Here is a 16,319-nt window from a genome sequence, read left to right on the forward strand (position 1 = left end):
AGCATCCGCCGACGGTCTATATTAGGGTGGCAGGCTCGCCGACAATCTATTTTGGAGTGGTAGGGTGGCAGACTCGCCGACTATCTGTCTTATAGTGGCAGGCCGGTCGATGATATATCTTATGGGTGTGAAGGCGGTGCAGGATCACCGGGGAAAAAAACTGCTCATTGTCGAGGTTAGAGGGATGGCCGGGGGCAGCGGCAGCACGTCAGTGGACGGTGATTGGGGGAGGGCGGGTGCCAAGGCTGACATGGGAGCGTTGCCGGCCGTGGGCGGCGGCAGCAGGCGGTTCGGCCGGTGGTGGCTCTGCGGCTTGAGGTAGCGCGGTCTCAAGGTTGAAGAGGGCCCTCTAGCCGTTCATTTTTTATCAGACGGCTAGAAAACCAATCGACTGCCCCAAGTGAAATTTTCAGTTGACTGGTCTATCCAGTCCCTATTTAGATCAACATTGCACACGGGTTCGCAAGCATGTGTGATTGACCCTCCACATTGCATTCATTTTCGTTTTCTAACATTGTGCGATGGGCCCCACCTATCGCATACAATTTTCGTATACTAACTGTGTGGAATGGATCCCCTCTATCACACACAATTTTTAATATTTAATTGTGTGCTATGGACCCCTCTAGCGCACACAAGGGTGTGCCATGGCACCCTCAATCAATACATGCAAAGCACGTGTTTTCGAAACCCGTGTGTGATTCGGAATTCAAACCGTTTGCATAGCCCTGTTTGTGTACTAGTGCGGATGGACCGAGCGTGCATCGCCGACAAACGGCCTACAACACCGGGATCCTCGACACCGAACAGTCAGGCGAGCACAAACAAGGCCAGGCAGGTGACGCGAGAGAAGTATCGTCCGACGACTCATGCTTCTACCCACACAGACAAGCACACGAGATGACACACGATGGATCAGTGCAAAATACCTCATAAAAGGGGGCTCCGCACACGCCTGCGGCTCACACTTCATGGATTCCCAGAGCCGTCGTCAGTGTGAGGTACGCGATCGCACGATCAGATGATGTGGAGGGTGGTAGGCATGGATTCACATTGGCTAACGTTGTGAAGCCAAGTCTCCCGCTGACTTAGCCACATCATCCACCATGCAATCTACATCAAACGGCTGCTTGATGTAGCCAATCTGAATCTGCTAGGCATGTGGAGGCATGTGGCACATGCTGATCAGACGGTGCGAAAGACGTCGGAGGGCACAAAATGCCCCAAGGAGGCGGGTATTCGAACATGCTTTAATAATGACCTCACAAATTAACCCCTTGATGTCCGGTGCGGATTTTTGAAACCTTGGTTTGGCGCACCCGATAGGCAACTTTTTTTAAAAAGTAAAATATACAAAAATGTGAAAATAATTTCGTAACAATCATTGTCTAGTGTATTACTCGTTGTAAGTTTCGAGACAAATGAATTCTGCGGTATTGTTGGAAAAAAAATGCAAGTACAAACTGTGTGAATAGTAAACTTATAATATAGTGGAATCTAATCTCGAGCTCAAATGCTTCTACATGAATAGTAAATTCGAAAAAAATCTGAAACTTTTTATGGCAAACTTTAAGAAATGTTTGGAGTGTATACAAAATTAATTATGAAATCACATTGGTGCAAGGCGTGGTAAGAAAAATAAAATCGATGCTATGAAAATATTACTTCCAAACGCATTTTGGAGCTATGATTTTGTTGGTTTTGCCACGGCTTCCTCCAATGTGATTTCATGATGAAAATTTGCATGCACTTGGAACATTTCTTAAAGCTTGCCAAAAAGATTCAGAATTTTTTGAATTTGTTTTCTTATTTTTTGATTTTACTTTTCATAGCAGGAGCATTTGAGCTCGAGATTAGAAGGATACTTTCGCGGTTTTGTTTGTATTTGTTCAAAATACCAACGAGTCATGTTGTCGTGAAATTCTACACGTGAACAATACACTATACATCTCGCAAAGAAGAAGAATACACTAGATGATGCTTGTTTTGCGAAAGTTTCACATTTCTTTAATTTTTTTAACTATTATTTTGGTACATGTGCACCACATGTCCCAAGATGTGTTTTCGCTCCCCTAGAAAAAAGATGCATTTTCGCTTGTTGTCCAGCTACGTGGAAGGAGCTTGCGACTTCATCCCACGCTGATTATGATGAATGTTGCTCCATGAGAGCAAGTATAATAGAGCCGAATCAGCTGACTATAAGAAATAAACTAGTATATTCTAGCTTAGTTGAAGGAGAGAGAAGGTAAGCGGGCTCTTGATGAAGAACCAGCTCTAGCACGTGCTCCTAGACACTTTATGAGAGTGAAATATGAGTCATATAATAAAAAAGTACTCCCTCCGTTCCTAAATATTTGTCTTTCTAGAGATTTCAACTAGTGACTACATACGAAGCAAAATGAGTGAATCTATACTCTAAAATATGTCTATATACATCCGTATGTGGTACTCCATTTAAAACTCTAAAAAGACAAATATTTAGGAACGGAGGGAGTAGTATACTCTTTTAATCAACTATTGTACATATTGACTATAAAATGGGCTATAGATGACATGGCAGTGGCATATAGCCAGCAGTTGGCTATATTATTAACCATGCTCTGACACCAACGACATCATAGCGGATGAAGACATTAATTTTGGCATCTCGATCTACGGGTGGAGAACCCCACTTCCCTATGCGACTAGGGTGTTGGTCAAGGATTGTGAAACCCTCGAGATGCCAGAAGCTCCATGACCTCCACTGCCGGCACGCTGCGGAAGAACCGGTGGGCAGTGGTTGATGCCGTTGTCGAGCTCCTCCTACAGGTAATAGTGCTGAGAGCATCTCCACAGAGGCGCTAAATAAAACGCGCATTTGAAAAAAAGGGCTTTTTAGCACGCGCGACCGAATTAGCAGCTCCAGCAGACCCATAAAAAGCACGCGCGCGCTAAAAACCACTCCGCAAACTGAATAGAGTGGCCTCGCATGCTTATTTTGTTGGGGCGTCCGCTACCATGCGTTGTACAGCGACTCGCCCGCGCGAATATCCACCAACCGTCGAATCTGAAATATCCACTCACGCGCGCGACTTCTGCATCCTCTCCAACGACCCGTCGACACTTTCCCAGCCGTTCCCCACCACGCGCGCTGCTTCCCCCTCTTCCCCGGTGGCCGCCGGTGCCTCCTCCGCTACGTCCGTCCCTCGAGCGCCCGTTTCGCCGACGAACAGCGCCCGGACGTGGTTTGCAGCTCGGCGCCCACAAGGTGTTTGACAAAACTCTTGCAAGGTATATATTGGTACTAAACTTTTATTTTTGTAGATGAATTTGGAGCATGTTATTTGTAGTGTTAAATATTGATTTGAATTCAAATTTGTAGATGAGTTCATCCCATGATTCTTTCGATGAAGAGTTTGATCTTCAAGAGGAGGAGGACCTAGCAATAGTCCTAGCTATGCACATCAACAAAAAGCCGAAGCACGATGGTTCGGTTTTTGGTCGTCAGAAATTGTGGAGGAAAAGGATCGATTCTGACAACACATTGATGAGGAACTATTTTGCGCAGATTCCCATATACCCCGAGTCCTACTTTCGGCGCGTTTTAGGATGAGCATCGAGTTGTTCAAATGCATGGCAGGGAAACTAGCGAGTCATGATCGATTTTTTTCAGCAAAGGAGGAATGCCGCCAGAGAACTCGGGCATAGCACATTTCAAAAGGTGACCGCCGCTTTGCGTATGTTGGCATACGGAATTCCGACGGATCTAGTTGATAATCACTTGGCCATGGACGAGAGACAAGCCATCATGTGTGTCAAGCGCTTCGCGGTTGAAATCGTGCAAGTGTTTGGTCTGAAATATTTGAGAGCTTCCAATGCTGAAGGCGCCGCAAGGCTTTTGGAGATGAATAAAGCTCACGGGTTTCTAGGTATGCTTGCTCAATAGATTGTATGAATTGGAGTTGAAAGAACTATCCTAAGGCATGGCATGGACAATTCCATGGGCAGAAAAAAGGTTCAACTATAATCCTTGAAGCGGTGGCCGATCAAGAGACTTGAATTTGGCATGCTTTTTTGGGAATGCCAGGATCTTTGAACCAGTGGCGAAGCCACACTTGACCTGTGAGGTCAATTGACTACATAGATTTTTGTAAATAGATAATACAACAAGTAGAAATCAGGCAACAAAATCTTATAAATTCATACATTTGACTACACAACACTCATTTGACTACACATGATATGTTTCCTGGCACCGCCACTGCTTTGAATAACATCAATATTGTTCAACTGTCACCACTCATGAATAGTATTGCAAATGATGAAACAACACAGATGCAGTTTGTAGCAAATTGACATACATACAACTATGACTATTATCTTGCGGATGGTATCTACCCAAGGTGGCAAACATTTTGTGAAGCCGTTGAAAAAATTGGAAGATAAGAAAAATGTTGTTTTCTACAATGTTCAGGCGGCGGCTAGGAAAGATGTGGAGAGAGCTTTTGAGATTTTGCAAGCCCAATTTGCTATTATGAAAGGATCATTTTGGGATTAAAATATTCTTTCGTACATCATGAACACTTGCGTGATCATGCATAACATGATCATCGAGAACGAGCGCGGGCAAGGTTTGGACTATTCTCAGTATGAGTTGTTGGGACGTCCATTACAAGTGCGGAGGAGGGTTGAGAGGGTGGCCCGCTTTGTTGCCTCCTATCATGCCATTCGACGTGCCGAAACGCATGATGAACTTCAGAGGATCTAGTCGAGGAGTGGTGGGCATGGAATGAGCGACAAAACGCATGATGGTGTATGTTTGTCGTGCTATTATTTATTTGGTGATTTCCACAAAATGTCTGCATGATGTTGTATTGGCCATGAACTATTTGTTGTATTGAACTTTAATTATTTGTTTGAGTTGTAATAATAATTGAATTATTTTTTTATCGATTTATTTTGTGTGTGTTTGATCTTCTTTGTTTCATATTGAATGCAAAATGTTGTTTGTGTTGGGCACGCGCTCTATTTTAAGCACCTGCTGAAGCGGCACTCTCACACGCTATAATTTTTGGATGCCTGGTGAAACAACTGCCTAGTTTGACGCGCAAAAGGTTGTTTCGGTGCTGTTAAAAACTTTTAGAGCTACGCCTGCTCGCGTCTGTTGGAGATGCTCTGAGGCCTTGTACAATACTAGATGCTTAGTGGGGTGTTTAGAAAAATAAATCTGATTTTTTAAAGCACCAGCGTCTATTTCTAAAAAAAGTTCGATTTATTTTTCTGAACATCTTTCCTAATCATCTTGCGTTGTACAAGGATCGCCAAGCCCCGCCGCCTTGCGCATCGGATCACTGCCAACCGCCACCGAGATCCTCCGCTCGCAGGTCCCAGGTTGCCATGAGAAAGGTCCTCGACACCCCGTGCGGCGGATTATTCCTCCGGCGGCGGCGCGGGGAGTGGAAGGGTTTGGGGCGGCGGCGCGTTAGGTTTTGAGGGGGAAACCCCGAGTCACCTTGGGCAGGGACGACGCGAGGGACGATTCGTTTTTGCAGTGTACGATTCACCTCCCCATGCTACTAGGGGATGAAGAGATTAAATTTGGCATCTGGATCTGGGGGTGGAGAAGCCCGCTTCGCCATGCGACTACGGGGATTGGCCCAGGATTGTGAAATCCTCGAGATGCCAGAAGCTCAGTAACCACCACCGCCGGGGAAGAACCAGTGGGCAGTGGCTGATGTCGAACTCCACCCACGGGTAATCAAGCTGGTACGTAGGATTTTCTTCCATTGCTCCCAAGAAAAAGTTGATTCAGTTGACGCTCCTAATTTCTGATGTTACATTTAGCTCTCTCTATATAATATATTGTCCAGTTTATCAGGAAGAACTATGTAGTAGTAGCATTTTTTCTCCTGATACTTTCACTTGGAATAAACTTGCAACTTGTATGTCTTCCGATCAAACAAAGTCGTCTTCCAAATGAAGTCCAGTACTAGAAGGAAATTGTGAATTCACTGTTTTTCTTTTCTTTCTTCTTTTCTCTCTGTAATCTGCTTCTGCAGCCGATGTATAGTTTTCCCTCTTATGAATGAAATGGCAGAGCACCTGCTAGTTAGAGTTAAAAAGTGGACAGAGGAACACCAATTTCCTTTTCTCAAATGGGCGTAGCCCATTTTGCAGTACTTGGCATAAGCATAGCAGAAACAATCAAGTCCATTCCTCAAACAAAGAAACAACAAAGTCTTAACATGTGTAAATGAAAAGGAGAATTCAAACCCACCAGGAAATTAAACCCGCTGTCTATGCCTGATCTTCATCGATCATAGGCTGGCCGTTGGCGGATCACACTATCGGACTATCCTATTACAAGCCAAACAGTAGCAACAAACAGTTTAAGAAGTTCCACAGAAGTAGTGCAGCTCAACTGATCACTAATCACATCAACGCAATCATTCAAGGCTGGGCAGTCTCATCCTCTGCCTGAGCTTATCTTCAGAAGCACCACACTAGGCACAAGAATTATCGCCGGACAGAGCACTTCTCTGCTGCTGAAATCGATGTCGTTTACTTTTGCGTTCGCCATCGAGCTTAAAAAAATATATAAGGAAGTCGTTTTAGGCAGTATCATAAATTGTAATGGTGCATTATCGAATACCAAAGGAATTGCAGCAGGCATGTGCCTGTAAGAGCATGCGTATAGTACCTGTTGGTCTGCCTTCCTGCAATCCGATGTTTCGGCGTCATGGCACTATATAAAAGAGAGATAGACAAGGTAAATGGAAGGGAGAGTGTGGATTAGGAAATTCTGAAACTGCAGCAGGGAATAATAGATGGAGGGGTAGTGCAAGTGCAGCATTCGCGCGTGGCGTGGTAGAGCACCTGATCTTGGTTCCTCTGCTCAGGACTCTCCGGCTCTTCTCCGACGCGGTTGTCAAAGTCGTAGTTGAACTGGAATGAAAAGGACGGGACAGACTATAACACTTGAAATAAAAGATACTCCCTCCGTCCAATAATATGCTATGGGACGGAGGGAGCAGCTAGGGAGCAAAGCTAGTAGTACCTCTGGTTCTGTCTGTCGGGAGGTCACTTCATCGTCGTCCTCGTCTTCGACGATTACCTGAGCAGACGTACCAACAGGTCAGCAGGAAGGAAGAATGTCGATTCACAAACTGCAGCAGGGACCAATAGATGGAGGGGTAGTGCAAGTGCAACACGCTCTGTGGCGTGCTAGACTGGTAGGGTGAACCGTCCGGTCGAGCACCTAATCTTGGTTCCTCTGCTCGGAATCCGGCTCTTCTCTGACACAGTTGTCATCGTCGTCGTGTAACTGGAATGAAAAGAACCGGGACCTCAAAAAGAGTAAAGCAAGTAGTACCTCTATTTCTGCATATTCGGGTTGACCTCCTTGGCTCACTGTTTCTTTCATCATCTAAAAAAGCCATAACTAGTAGCTGTCAGGGAATTGAAAAAGTTAAAAAATAAACACCAGATAGATACAGAGGCATGTAGTAATAGTGTAATACCATATATTGACCACGCCTTTCGAGACGGAGTGTGGGACGGTTCGGATGGGTGTCAATTGTTTGCCTCACCGCTGCCTCCATCTTCTCCACATCGGGTACACGGGCATCACCGCAATCCATATGTGCGACAACCTCGCGAAGCGAAGGGAGGTTCCCCAGGGTACCAATAAAGTTAAAGTCAATGACGGCATCCCTCAAGCGCCCCTGTGTGCCGAACGTAATGGATTCAAGGTTGTGCATACTTCCCGGCAGAAACTAGAAAGGTGCATCTATCTCGCAGCTCCTCAACTTGGGGAACGCACCATCAGGGAACTCCGTGCCCTCCGGTATCCTGATGTACTTCAATTTAAGAAGCTCTGGCAACCTCCCAAGGTTGACCACATCCCCCTCATTCATAGAATACACATACATTTTTAGTTTGGAGAGGTTTGGAAGCAGCGAGGAATTAATCCATGCCGGTAGTCTATTGAACTCGATCGATATGTACAACTCACGGAGTTGCCGAGGGGGCTTGTACCCTTCCCAGTTATCTGCCTCGGATTTCGACCACCCACACAGGCCCTTAAGTCGTAAGATTTGGATTTTCTCAAGTTTGCATACAGAATCCACCAAAGTTTTCTTGGAACAATCATTCAGAGGTCCCCTTAAATGACAGTCCAGCACCCTCAGCTCTGTCAGCTTACCGAGTTCTTCAACCAGGGTAGAGAATTCACCACTAATTTTCAATGATAACTCCTCCAGGGATGTCAGGTTCCCTATCCAATTCGGCACTGTTATACGAACACATGTCCACTTAGTGGTCTCGTCAACGCTCAGGCGCTTAAGTTTCCTTAGCAAACTAGTACTCTGTGGCAATTCTTTTATCTTGCACTTCCTCAAGTCTAGTGTCTGCAGAAACTTTAGATCTCCTATATCTTTTGGGAGCTCACTAATATTTGTGCTCTCCAGACTCAAGTATCTCAACTGATGTAACCTTCCAATATGCTCAAGATCACAATTTTCTATAGATATGCAGTTTTTCAAATCTAGAACACGTAACACTTCAAAGCATGAAAGTGGTGGCATCATACTTCTAGGACACTTGTTGGCATAACATGACCTCAATTTTGGCATGCTCGTGTTGCCGAAATGGTTGTACTGCTCTTCACCTCTTGTTTGGATTGCTAACCTATGAGCATTGCCTTTTGAAGATGAGTAGTTCCCATTACTATCTAGTATGGTGATAAAATTTTGTTCCTTTGATAACAAACAAATTATATCAAGCACCATATCATGAACACAACAAGCATATATGCCCTTTTTTTTTCCCTCGAGGAAACGTGCCCGTCCCTTCTTTGTGCTCTACAGGCAGAACCATGCTTCTATTTACGAGATCATTAAAGTATCTCTCTCCAATCTCAAAGAAACCAAAGCCTGGCTCCTCACTGACAAAGCCTTCGGCTACCCACATCCATATTAATGTTTCTTTCATGATCAAAGTATCTTCTGGATATATGCTCAGATGCAACAGACAAGGCCTTAGATGATAAGGTAGATCCTCATAGCTAAACAATAATATCCTTCTCATGTTATCGATATCTGTATTATCTCCAAATGCAGAACTAATAGAGGTGTATACCTTAGACCAATCCTCCATTGGTTTATGATGCAACAAACTAGCTATTGCAATGATAGCCAGCGGCACACCACCACATTTTTGTAGAATTTTGTTAGATACCTCAGAAGGTTGACCATAAGGACATTTGTGGTTCCTCCCGTCGCTTGGCGCTTCTTTTCGGCCTCCTTGGCCTCGTGGTGGTGTTCGCAGCGGGGCGGCGTGGATGTGTCCAGGACCGTGGTGGCGCGTGCTTGCGGGTGGCTTGATGGTTGGATGGCCCCGGTTCGAGTGGGTAGCGGTGCTTGGGGATGTGGGAGAAATCTTTGCCGGTTCTTCCGGCTCCGACGCGGTGACACCTGAGGGTGCCATCATTCCTTCTTGAAGGGCGTCGGCGCTACCCATCACCCGCTCCCCTCCGTATGCCGGGGGAAACCCTAGGACTCGTCCGGGCAGCAGCGTCGTTGGCGTCGCATTCCTTCTTGGAGGTGCTGCTTGGTATGCGGCGGGCCGGTGCCATGGCGTGTGGTGGGACGAAGGTGGAGGGCGCAGCGGTGGCGGATCATTTGTGCTTGCCGAGCTGCCGTTGTTGGCTTTTATTTCTTCTTTTTCCCTTTTGGGCTTGTTGTGCCATTCGCCCCGGCAGTTACCCTGTGATCGTGTGTCTGGTGCTTTATAATATAAAGCGGAGGGAAACCCTTTTTCGGTAAGGACATTTGTCTTTACCACCAAATAATCTTGTATAGAATAGTTCTTCAGACAAATCAGGAGAAAGCGGTTCTAGCTTGTAGACATTGCCGGTATTTGCAGCAACTTCAAGAATGCGAGTAGTTGTGATTACTCGACTTCCACGATTGTTATCCAACAAAGCACATTTGATTATTCCCCATGCTTTTAAATCCCATATGTCATCGATAATAATAAAGTACCTATCACATGACAAAGCAAGAGCCATGCATTAGTTAGTATATAACTGTGTAGAATGTCTATTAGAAGAACAAAGATGCATGCCAACCACTTGGATAAGGAAAACACACGTACATGTCATCATTCAATCTACAAAAAAGGTGCAATAAAGAAGGAATGAAAGCCATTCGATAAATGCATGCATGAATCCGACTGAGATCATTTATATTAACTACAGTTCTCATTAATCATGTTCTCAAACTAAGTATAGTTTTGCATGTGAAGCTTGCATATTATATTTATTTCTGAATTCCATATATGAGAATGTCTGGTAGCTGTTGACGATCCAAATGATAGCAAGAAGTAGGAGAACATGATAAAATCTACTTTGTTTTCTAAAAGTACATCAGGACTGAATAGGCTGTCCAAATTGAAATTTAAAACATCTCAAAGGAAATTAACCACAGGTTTCTAACTTGTTGCTTCATTAGATTCAATGTTATTATGAGTTATGATGCTGAGATGCACTAGCTGACTGATATAAAATTCAAAATATATAGTACTACTAGCAAAATTGACTACTAGACTCTGGGAGTAGTAGATATGCAATTGTCAGTTCCATGCAGATGGCATCCATCATAACGGTAGCGCCACATTGTGTCAATACATCTAGTGCCTTAAGTCTTACAGATCGTTTATTTACCAGATTATAGGTACACTGAGATAATTGTGTCATTGTTTTATAACTATATAAAGTGAGGTGGATGGTCCGAACCTCTTATCTTGAAGTAGATCTCGGAGTTTGTTGATGACTTGTCTTTCATCTAATGTGGCTATATCACTCATAGAGTTACCCAGTTCCAGTTCCAGGAGTATGTCCTTGAGAACTTTGCTCACATTAGGGTTTCGACCCACCGGAACAAAAGCCTTGCAATTAAATTGTGTTTGAAGACTATCATACACTGCCTTGGCAAGAGTTGTCTTACCGAGTCCTCCGGGTCCAACAATAGAGACTATCTGGAGCGGCTGATTTGACGTATCTCCTTCATCATGTGTAAGCCTCTCGGTTAGCTGGTCCCTTGCGTCTTCAATGCCAACGAGATCTTTCTGATCCTTGTATAAAGCCAATATACGAGGATCAATGGTATTGTTTATGCTAGCTGCATTGGCAACAGCATCGTCGACTTTGCATCTGTCACGCAGGTCAGCCACCTCTTGGGCACGGTCCTTGATGTCCTTGATTGCATTGGCAATCAGATGGCGAGTCTTGCCTTTGGTGAACAAGCTGGTGATCTTCTCCATTAGCCCTTTGAGCTTGCTCGAGTTGACTGTAGGATTAGATCCCTCGATAGACACCAGGAACTTGTCAACGACATCCTCTGCGTCGTACGACAGCTCCCTGATTTCATCTGCCCAGATCTTGACTTGCTGGTCGAGCTGGTCCCTTGGCACCTTGGCCACCTTTGTAAGAGCAGCGTGCATGCTCTTCATCTCTCTCTCAAGGGACTCGACATCTTTCTTCACGCCCTTCTGTAGGCGGTACTCCCCAACGAGCAGCTCACCCAGCTTGGGAAGTAGGCTTTCCATGGCACCAGTCACCACGTCCATGGCAGAGATGATGTTCGCTGTCAATTAATGTATGGATCTTTTATAAAGAAAACCTGTAACACCGACTGGAAGTTAGAATACAGGAATCTGTTGTAGGAAAACCAAAGGAAATGGTTCGCCATCGCTGGTTTTACAGGAAATCTACAGGTGAAAAAAAATGCGTCCACTCCAATTTCATTCCCCATCTTGCATCAAGCGGAAGCAAATCGGTGGCTTTGATGGTATTACCTCCGTCCCAAATTAGTTGTGTTTAAATACAAAGGTATCTAACACTAAAACATGTCTAGTATCTAGATACATCAACAAATGTAAAACAAATAATTCGGGATGAAGGCAGTACTTACTTAATACAAGCAGCATAGCCGAGTAAGACAACCTTGCCGTCAGCTCCAACACCAAGGAGCTCTTTGGAAAGATCCCCAAGAAGCTAGCACGTCGGCAGCACCGGTAGGCTCTTCAGCGACTGCCTCCAAATTTCGCCCTTGCCGTGCTCGCTGCCGGCATGCTTGCTGAGACGAGACGAGCAAGCGAGGGATGTACGGCCTACTCAAGCGCCATGGTTGGTGGAGGTGGCCTTTGGTGGAGCAGGAGCAATGATGGTGAGCTTGAGGTTCCCCAGCTCGTTTCTGAGCAGAGCGAGGAGCCAGCAAAGGCTTTCCTAGATCTGCCTCCTTGGATGAATGATGAGGTTGCAGTGTGGGACGGTGCATGCATTATTGCTAGGAAGCTGCGGCCCTGAAGCAACTAGGTCCCGCTACCGCAGGCAACTAACTCCTGCCGATAATGCGAGGTACTTCGTCTTCTCAGCCACATCTTTTTCCCTTGATGTTTTTCCTTTTACATTAGCTCTTTAGTTTCACCGCACTATAACCACGCGTACTGTCTTTTGTACATTATTGCTCACCTTATCATAGCAAGCACGCCAGCAGCGAGCACGAAACCTGCTTCTGGAGGTGGCCTCTGAAGTGCCTCTGATGGGGATGAGGGGGAAAAAAATCTTATACGACTCGTGTCGTATGCTCTCAATGGTTGGACCCTCTTCAACAGTTGATGATAGGTGGTGAAACAAATCTCACAGCAATCGCGCAAGCTATCTCCTAATCCCATATACTTAAATAATTGATCCTCACTGCCTTGAATCCTTTCAACACGCAAGCCTTTCATCTCATCAAGTATGCCCGAGAAGTCCATCGCTGCACGCAGCGGCAGCTGCACGCAGCGCACCCACGGCTGGGGAAGAGTCGCGATTAGGACTCGCTGGAAGTGCTACTTTGAGTATAGAGCACCGCCGACGTGCGTAATGGTTCGTATTCGTTGTATTAGTTGTACTATGCACTGACAACCGGACTGACCCATCTGACGCAAGCACTGCACATGTACAGACGTGAGGACACAATATTACCGTTGCACTAAACATTGCACCCACCTGCATGTATTTAAGGCCCATGCACCAGCCAGCCGTGGACAGAACAGATCGTTTTGCACGTTTTGCACTGACAAAAAAGGTTCCACCAATACAAAAGAGACGCAACCACACAGCGAGCCAGCACATCAAACATTTTTGAAAAACGCATGAGGCACGTCAAAGCAGGAAATATAGGAACAACAGCACTATGTCAATTTTACAGTTCAATAAAGTTGTGACATCCCTTATTGGGAAATGAAAATCACACGCCAAGGCTAAGACTAATAGCATGAATTAAAATTGCAGTACCATCCAGCCTGATTCAGTCTATATTCTCTCCCCCACTCTACATTCAGACTGCTGCACGAAATTCACTAAACTTCTGCAAATGGATTCCACCGAAGTATAGCTTTCCCTTTGCAATGTTTGAACACTAAGAAAAGTCACCATCCAACAGATAATCACCGAACAGAATAACATTGGCCAGAAAGAACTTAATCACGCAATTACGGTGCTTCTTATTACTAGCAATTCAAGCTCTTTTTGTCACTGAAAATTAACCAGGGACATACTACAGCAGTGGCACGGGTATTTTTTGCTGACCAACCACTGGTTAGGGCTTAAGCAAAACATCTACGAACTTGTTGGGAAGGGTTGATTCAGATTTCTGTTGTTTCCTCCAGTCTTTATCCAGAGCCCTACCCAAATTCACAAGTCTAATGAATATTTCAGTACTTGCTCGCACGACTGAGAACAGGAAAATGCACAATTGGCGTAAACGGCAGAAAATCAGTAGCTAGCTGCGCTTCCAGCCAACGCGGATGGTGGTGTTCCCCGAACCCGGCCCGTTTTGGGTTAAGGACTGCACGACCGAGCTCGAGACGACGGCCGGCGTATCGTCGCAGTCTCGCGCCGACGGCAGGACCACGCCCCCAGAACTGAATGTCGTGCAGGAACCCGAAGAGCCACTGCGGCGGCTGGACTCGGCGGATGTGCGCGAGAAGACGGCAGGAGTCCCGCACCCGGGGTTTGCGGACGCCACATCTCCGCCACCAGCACTGAAGCTCTTGCAGGAAGCCCCGGAGGACTGGACATCAGCAAGCCCACCCCTCGATGAAACCAGAATGGTTGTGGTCATAATCACTTTGTTACTACCACAAAACCATGAAATTGAGTAGCCAAATGATCTGGGAACATGCTATAACTGAAGTTTGGAACTTGCCGAGTAGCTAGTGCTCAATGCCGCAAGAATATCCATGGTAATTTGAACACTTTGGGTCAGGTAAATGCTTGCAAACATGAATAACCATGGCTTGGAAATAACAGATGCTCATTTCTTATGCTTTTTAACAGAGCAGTCAGATAGTCTATAGACTAAAACTGTAACAGTTAAAAAAACTACATATATTATATTTTCCTTGCCCATTGGTTACCATTTCTTTGCTTAATCTTGAGGTCCCAAAAAGAAAGACTACTGCATAGCTTAAGCAGTACAACTTTCAGAGGTAACATATCATTGTTGTCAACAATATTTATTGATTGAAATGCATGAGACTGGTAACAAACATCTGTCGCAACATGCAAGCTCAAAACTCTGAATTCTCGGGACACCACGGGAACAACCATGTTATGATGTCTGTAAACACATCAGCAGTGAAGGAATTCACCTCTAACCTAGTAACAGAATATGCAACATGCAACCTGCAAGTACATCTGGCCTCTTCTGAGTCTGCTCCTTCCTAGCTTCCTTCCATCAATTTTCACAAATAAACATGCAACCAAGTCATGATGTGGAATTAGATCAAGTAAGTTGATTGTTCAAAAACAAAAAAAGTTTGAGTAGGTTGCATGCATGCTGACCTTGTTAATAGGTAGCAGGGGCAACACCGGTGTGCTCTGCTTTGAGTGGAACAGCAATGACGAGGAAGCCGACGGCCATGGCGTGCTTCGGCATGTCCATGGAACGGCGGGACATTTTTTGCACACCAGTGTAGCCGCGGGCTCGCAGAGAGGAGGCCTCCCATCCACAAGGAGGCATGTGCTCAACGAACACATCAGCGAGGCTGTCGTCCTTCTTGCGGAGCTCGTCTTGTTCGGATGCTGTTGGCGCTCCCTGCTCTGTCATCTCTGGTGCACTGAAATGATACCACAGTTCAACTGGTGTGAGTATGTTCTTATGATCTTATCTACTTGACGCCGTTCGTAAACTGAAGAAAGATACGTTCTTCAGGTCGAACTACACTCTTCGTCGGTTCCTCTGCATACTTACGAATTGACTGATATAAGGCACTCATCCTAGAGATGGACACGGCGCTCTGTCTGGCGGTGCATTCCCAAAGCGAACCTGAATTTTGAGAGCAAGAACAGTCTATGTAAGTATCAACAGGACGAAACACAGCTCCAAATTGATGTCGGACTAGCAGAACTTCTTATTTATCCCTATCATACAGCACATGAACGAGCAATTCTATTTTTTGGTTCTACTGCAATCGTATGTAGCAGCGCGGGGCAACAGAGCAGCATTCAAAAAACAGTGACAGACCAACACAGGATAATCTTCAGGCCTTACCTTTTAGTCCAGCCCGGCGCCTCCGGATTTACATGGTCAGTGGACTGCGCGGAACGTGTCGGAGAAGCCTCCCGCCGCCGTCTACCGTCGCCCAGTGGCCAGCCCGTGCCTGCGCCGCCAACATGCTGTCCGCATCCAGAACCAGCATTCGAGTCAGCAGGCTCAGCACTTGTGTCATCACGCCACGGGAGTACCACCAAAGGAACCGGATCTGGATGCTCCAAGCTGTCCGCTAACTCGTCCCGGAGGGGAAACCTGCAACTGCAAGTCATGGACATCGTGAGGCGGCAGATCCAGGTTCAGCCGTCTGTTCAGTCTGGGCGGGGAGTGGGGATTGGTGGTGCCGTGGTGGGCGTGAAAATTGTAGGAGTAGATCTACAATGGGGGCATGGTTGACTCACCGGTCGACTGCGTGCAGCAAGAACTCAAGCTCAACATCTTCCATCGCCGGCTAGCCGGAACCGTCTCGATGAACTTTGTGTTTAGCGATGGCTCAGATTGACAGGAACGTTCTGTGCCAAAAAAGTAAACGTTCTGGTCCACGGGTCAGGAAACCCACCGTTCTCGGCCCGTCCACCCAGTACGTTCTGGTCCCACCAACTGCTACTGTTTGCTACGTATACGCGTCATATCCTTCTTTTCCGCCGCATCGGTGGAAACGAGCCAGCGTGATTTACGTGAATCCCCAGGCTGGAATAGACGCCAGTGATTTCGGGTGCAGCTGCGCCCGAGCACCGA

General features: G+C 45.9%; 1 long non-coding RNA gene and 1 pseudogene across 3 annotated transcripts; both read right to left on the minus strand.

The window, feature by feature from the left end:
* Positions 1-6,102: 6,102 nt before the first annotated feature.
* LOC123043439 (disease resistance protein RGA5-like) lies at positions 6,103-12,329 on the minus strand (annotated as a pseudogene).
* An 873-nt stretch (positions 12,330-13,202) lies between these two features.
* LOC123040367 (uncharacterized) lies at positions 13,203-16,062 on the minus strand. Of its 3 annotated transcripts, none has more exons than XR_006418144.1 (5): positions 15,983-16,062; positions 15,582-15,842; positions 15,282-15,356; positions 14,873-15,147; positions 13,203-14,755 (listed from the first exon to the last, which is right to left on the minus strand). It is a non-coding gene; the product is annotated as an uncharacterized lncRNA (long non-coding RNA). The 3 variants fall into 3 exon arrangements; XR_006418142.1 differs by having other exon boundaries at positions 13,203-14,759; XR_006418143.1 differs by having other exon boundaries at positions 13,203-15,147.
* Positions 16,063-16,319: the final 257 nt, after the last annotated feature.

Source organism: Triticum aestivum, chromosome 2B, assembly GCF_018294505.1.
Source record: "Triticum aestivum cultivar Chinese Spring chromosome 2B, IWGSC CS RefSeq v2.1, whole genome shotgun sequence".
In the NCBI taxonomy this organism is placed as follows: Eukaryota; Viridiplantae; Streptophyta; class Magnoliopsida; order Poales; family Poaceae; genus Triticum; species Triticum aestivum.